Consider the following 7,168-nt stretch of genomic DNA (forward strand, 5'->3'; position numbering starts at 1 on the left):
TGCTGAGGCATGAGTTTTCTCGAAGCGACTATGATTGTTGTGTTTACATTCGGAAGCTTCATGGAGGTGATTATATCTATCTCCTGTTATATGTGGATGACATGCTTATTGCATCGAAGAACAAGGCGTAGATAGATAAGCTGAAATCTCAACTTAGCAAGGAGTTCGAGATGAAGGATATGGGCGCTGCTAAGAAAATACTGGGTATGGAGATTAGAAAAGAGCGGGCAAATCGGTGATTGTTCTTGAGTCAGAAGGGCTACATAGAGCGGGTGATCGCAAGGTTCGGGATACAAAGTGCAAAGTCGGTGGCGACTCCATTGGCTCCACACTTTCAGGCTCTCGGGTAAACAATCTCCCACTACAGCGGAAGATAAGGCACACATGGAGCGTGTTCTTTATGCTAGTGCAGTTAGCCGTTTGATGTATGCTATGGTGTGTACTCGTCCAGATATCTCATAGGTGGTTAGTGTGGTCAGCAGAGCCATGAAGAATCCGGGAAAGGCGCACTGGGAAGCGGTGAAATGGGTCCTGAGGTACTTGAAAGGTACAACGGATACATGCCTGTGTTTTGGTGGAGATACATGTCAGATTGATGGGTTTGTGGACTCAGATTATGCAGGCGATCTAGACAGACGGTGATCTACTACTGGTTATGTATTCAGTATACATGCTGCGCCAGTTAGTTGGAGATCCATGTTACAGGCTACAGTGGTACTTTTTACTATGGAGGCTGAGTACATGGCCATGGCAGAGGGAGTGAAGGAAGCATTATGGTTATGGGGTCTGTTAGACAATTTGGGGATTGAGCAGGATAGTGTGAACTTGTGGTGCGATAGCCAGAGTGCGATTCACTTGGCTAAGAATCAAGTTCATCATGCTCGTACCAAGTATATCGATGTCAGGTATCATTTTGTGCGGGATGTCATAGAGGAAGGTGATATTTCTCTCATGAAGGTGCACACGAATGAGAACCCAATAGACATGTTAACCAAGGTGGTGACAGGTAGCAAGTTCCAGCATTGCTTGGATTTGCTTCATATCAACCCGTGTTGATCTGCCCAAGAGGGCAATAGCAGAACTGTGGTTAGCTTGATCCCGGTGGAGGGTACGTAGGCAGCCATGGTATAATGGTACAGCTGGTTTGGCCTGATTTAGCCTGTTTGGTGTTCGCGGTGTTCTTCTGGTGTTCGTAAAAAATTTGAGGTTTATCAAATGATGGACGAGGTGGAGAATTGAAGGAGAACTGACCTCGACGACGATGGTGGAGGAGATCGGCGGCGACGGTGGAGGAGCTCGGTGGCGACGATGTCCCGCGTTGAGCTCGCCTGAGGATCGTGGAGAGGCGTGGTTTCGGATCTCACCTGCTGGTCTAGGGCGCGAAAGAGATCAAGCAAGCTCGAGCTCGCCTGTCTATGTGGGAGCTCGCCTGGAGAGTTGAGTGCGAGCGGATCTTGCCAGAAGCAAATCTCGCGTATGGTGTGAGATGTCGCCTGCAGAGCTTTGGATCTCGCCTGCATGGGTGGAATCCAGCTGGAGCGCACCAATTACCCTAGGGTTTCCCTATAAAAGGGAAACCCTGTTCATGGAGTTTTTTTGAGCCCATCCTCAGCGATTTCAACAGAGAGAAAAATTCTCTCTGTGGCGGCGGTTTAACTCCAGCGGAAATTGTTGGCCTTCTTGTTTTAATGATGTCTAACAAACAATTTACTTCTAATGTTGTTTGTCTAGTGTTTGTGTTTTCATATTTTTTCTAGGCAAACAACGAGTTGGAGGATGGATGGAATCGAGCCTTAACGATCATATCAAATGGAGGTTGGCGGAATTGTGGAGTGAAGCAACGTCAATTCAAGTTAAAGATCCAATTACAAGCTTCTTCCGCAAAGTTTACCAAGTCATGCTCATTGAAGACCTTCATCAATATAGGTTTATATTTAGTATAGGTTTATATTATGTGTGTTTAATACTCTAAGCTCAATATCATATACATACACAATATTGGATTTTCTCACAAAATGAGCTATTTTGAGAAAACTTTGTGATATTGTTTTATTGACCATGTTTATTTTATATTCATGTGTTATAATGTTTATGAAGATATTTCATAAAGTTTCAATATGCGTTTAAACTCTTTTTGTCAAAAACATGTTCTTAACAAATTCATATTCATGCGTGTTTTTACAAAATAATGAGTTTTCACAATTGAGAAATGAAAATTGAAAATTTATTTTTGTAACATGTTTGTTTTCATGTTTATAAACATTTTGCAAAGTTTCATCAAGTTTGGAATTGATTTGTTATGTTTAATGGAATTTACAAAATCATGTTTTTCGTTCGTGCATGTTCGTGCATGTTTTACAAAACAGATGAGTTTTTATAAATGGGAAGTGATATTTAAGAAATTATTTCTTTGACATGTTTATCTACATGTTTAGAAACTTTTCTTAAAATTTTACTATTTTTGGAGTTGATTTACTATGCCCAATTGATTTTACAAAATCGTGTATGTCTGCAGTTTTTCAGAAACTGTAAATCTGTGTTCAAACATTTATTGCTCTCAACTGGGATATGAGTTTTCAGAAATTCTTTCTCTAACATGTTATTCTATATGTCTAGAACATTCCCACAAAATATCATAATTTTTAGAGCTGTTTTACTATTTTTAATTGATTTTACAAAACTGATACATACTGCTACAGTACCAGCGGTCGACCGCCATGGTCGACCGCCAAACTCTCTGTTAGTTACCGTTGCGCAACGGCTCTATTTTTCCTGATTCCGATTTTTTAGGGATTTGCTTTGTTTTTTGGGCTTTTCTTTGGCTTTGGGTTGTTGTCTTGAGTTCTTATAAATACCCATCATCCCTCAACACTTAGAACCATCCAAGAATGTTTTAAACAAGTTTTTAAACAAGGGTTTAAGTGTGGTTTTAGTGTTTATTTGGCTTGAAGATTGTTTTCACAAGTGGAGGAGATCATCGTCTTGTTTGGGCTCCAATATCCATCTCTCCATCTTGTCTTCTATTGAGAAGTTTTCTAAACTCTACTCTAGCTTTTATTTATTACTTGTTAATTATCATTTCTATTAAAGCTAGTTTTATATTGAGTTTAGATTTGATTTTAATCTCATTGTTACACACACCCACATGAGCTTATTGTATTTGCATACATAGTATATTAGGGTTGTGAGAGATTATAACATTGAGTTGTGCTTCATTGTGTTCTCATCTATTATAGAGAACAAATTTATATTTATTACATTGTGAGTGGTGTAAGGTTTTCGGTGAGCTAGAAAACCGAGTGTGATGTGAAGTTTTCGGTGAACTAGAAAACCGATTGTGAGGAGTGACGTTGATCAGTGAGCGTTGAAAACCGACACTGTTGTTAGACCCTAGAGGGGGGGTGATTAGGGTCTTATGCTAATCTAATCCGATTAAATGCCAATTAAAAACTAATTAACAAGTTATCCTAGCAAGTATGAAATACAACGAGATATGTAAGCTAGGATAAGCAATATGAGCAAATGAATATATCCTATCAAAGAGATATTACAAGTATATGAGCAAGGATATATAAACTCAAGGGTAAACAATCTAAACTAGATAGTGGGCCATATAAACAACAAGTAATATACAAAGGCGATATAAGATATGAACATGAAAACAAGTGCGCCAATGCAATCACAAACAAAGGATATGTTTACGAGGTTCGGTCCCCACGACCTACGTCCCCGCTCCTCACCTCGAGGAGATGAGAACACAATGAAAGCACAACTCAAAGTTATAATCTCTCACCACCCAACTATACTATGTATGAAAGATACAATAAGCTCAAAGTGGGTGTGTGTAACAATGAGTGAAATCAAAATCAAACTAAACTCAAATATAAAATCTAGCTTAAGAACAATGATAATCAAAAAATAATTATAGATAAAAGCTAGAGTTGAGTTTAGGAAAACTTCTCTAGATCAAGATGGAGAGATGGAGATATGAGCCCAAACAAGAAGATAATCTCCTCCACTTGTGAAAACCAAAACAGCTTAAACCAAACCCTTAAACAAGCTTAAACAAGCTTAAACTCTTTTTAAAACCCTTGTTTAAAACCTTCTTTTAAAACATTCCAGGATAATTGAGAAGAGATCAGCAATGGGGTATTTATACCCTCTCACAACTCAGCCAAAAACCCCAAGCAAAAAGACAGAAAAGTCCCCAGAAGACAGCTTAGAAAAATAGCCGTTAGTGTCTAACGGATCTATTAGTGGTCGACCGACAGATCGTTCGGTCGACCGAAAAAAGAATTCGGTCGACCGACGAAAAAATCCGGTCGACCGCGAGCAGGTCTGAAAAACAAAAAACAAGCAGAGACTTCGTCGGTCGACCGGTGCGGTCGACCGATGGAGCTTTCGGTCGACCGGACCGGTCGACCGACTGACCTCAGGTTCGGTCGACCGGTGCGGTCGACCGAAAACTGACATATGAAAATCTGATTTGTTGATTTTAAAATACTGTTTAAAAATATCAAATAAATTCCAAAAAATGTAAAACTTTGGGGAATGATTGTAGACATGATAATAAACATGCTACAATGACTGGTTTCGAAAAAGGACTTCCCAAATGAAAAATATCATCATTTTACAAAATAGTCCAAAACATGAAAATATGAGATACTTGATATTTTGATATTTTGACTAAACCAACTTTTGAAACTTTGTGAAATGTTTTTATAGACTTAGTAAAACATGTATAAACTGATATTCAAGTCTACAAACTAAGAATACAATATTTTCACAAAATTGCATATTCTATGCAATGTTTTCAAAAACACAATAGTAAATATAAAATATGTGATTTCATATTATAAACATGAAAACTCAAAAACTATGTATGTATATATATAACTATATATATGCATAGAAACCAAAACTTATATATATATATAACTATATGTATATACGAAGAAACCACTAAATGTGTGTGTATAGATATTGAGCTTAACGTATTAAACACACATAATATAAACCTATACTAAATTACCCAAGCTTGATCTTGATCTTCAATAAGCTTGACTTGGTACACTTGCGGATGAAGCTTGAACTTGATCTTTAACTTGAATTGCACGATGCTTCACCGACATTCCGCCAACCTCCATTTGATATGATCGTTAAGGCGCAATTCCATCCATCCTCCAACTACGTTGTTTGTCTACAATACATAGGAATGCACAAACACTAGACAAACAACATTAGTGGTAAATTGTTTGTTAAACATCATCAAAACAAGAAGGCCAACAACTGTGAGGTGTAAACGTTATTCGGGTGAGCGTAGAAAACCCGGTTGTGATAGTGGATTTCTCCCCGGGAGAGGGGAGCGGAGACGTAGGACGGAAGGTCCGAACTCCGTGATCATATTGCTTGTTTGAGTTTGTCTTTGGCGTATTTGCTTTTGCATTTATCTTATATCGCCATTTGTGCATTGCTCATTTATTTCATCCACTATCTTGTTTAGATTATTGTTTCCCCTTGTGTTAGTTTATATATATCCTTGCATATATATTTCATCATATAGGATATATCTCATTGTTCATATTGCTTATCCTAGCTCACATATTTTATTGTATTTCATATTTGCTAGGATAACTTCTTAATAAGTTTTAATTGGCATTTAATCGGATTAGATTAGCATAAGATCCTAATCACCCCCCCTCTAGGGTCTAACAGAAATTTCCAGATTAATTTGAGAATCAAATTTTTCGGTTAAGAAAAATTTGCTCTATTACTGTAGCATTTATTACAGTGAAAGAAGTTGGTGTAGTGAGAGTTCTAGTTTGAGATTCCCACTTTTATAAGCTTTGTAATTTCTTGTGGTTAAATAAGAAATTAATTGTGTGACTCCCGTGGACGTAGGCAAGTTTGCCGAACCACGTATATCTGTTGTCCCGTCTCATTTACTTACTGTTTATTTGTGTATTCGGTATTGCTTGTATTGGTTAGTTTGAGTTTGGCTTAAACTTAAACTAGGGTTGTTTCTCTCGGGATAAACTAGCTTCCACAGCTGTGTGGGCGCTTTGCGTCCCAACATTGTCAATGTCTTTAGAGTCAAATAGAAGGATACAAAGGTTTTTGAATGATGAAGTTGCATGGAGACTCAGGGTGTAGAAAAATGTGAGACACAAGTTAGCTTTTTTTTTCTTAGATGGAGGCTCAGGGTGTAGATAAATGTGAGACACAAGTTACCTTTTTTTATTACATTACGAAGACTTTCTTCCTACAACAATATTTTTGCTTACATTACAAGGACTTTCTTCCTTACACAAAACTTTGTTCGCTATTACAATGTCCTCAATGTTTTTTTCATAAGCTTTGAGAACATATAATACTATTTATTTTGTAAGTAAATAATATAATTTACTTAAGATAGAAAAAGTTAACTTCTCTTAAGCGTATATTATTGATTACAATATGTTATTTTATCCCTTTTCACCTCTTTTTTTTTTGAAATGATATCCATTTTCACCTTAGCTTTTTCATTTTAGTGTAATTGTTAGATCTACATCATAAAACTTGAGATCTAAAACCATATAGCCATGATTAATTCAAAGAGATTAACAAGGATCTAAAAGAGCGGAAGCTTATACCTGAATCCATTGCTTGATCTTGATTTTGGGTGTTGGATCTTCTAACCTTAGGGTTCTCTCTAAAACCGAATTTCTCTAGCTAGATGGGGGTGTAGAGAATTAGAGAATGTTACCCTAGGTTAGGGACCATAACCCCTTATTTATAGATATTGTACTTTTGTAATTTAGCCCCTTAATAAATTACAATTACAACCTGGTATCTGCACATATGACCCCATGATCATTTAAATACCAAATTAACCCAACTTAATTGATCACTTTAGTGGGTTATCCTGAAAGATAGCAATACACATTGTTTAATCATATGTGCCCACAAATAGATTTATTAGATTAAATCCAACAATCTCCCACTTGGGCACCATATGATTCCTTAAATTGTGTATAACCTTATGAGCTCAAAAATTGCTATCACTAAAATGGTATTTTTGAACAATCTCGTCCATTGACTATATCAATATAGGATCAAAGCGGCCTTCGTCACATTTATCGTGACTCGACCCATCAATGGTCACATCTACCAATACAATCAAATGACA

This window comes from Asparagus officinalis, chromosome 8 (genome assembly GCF_001876935.1).
Source record: "Asparagus officinalis chromosome 8, Aspof.V1, whole genome shotgun sequence".
Taxonomy (NCBI): domain Eukaryota; kingdom Viridiplantae; phylum Streptophyta; class Magnoliopsida; order Asparagales; family Asparagaceae; genus Asparagus; species Asparagus officinalis.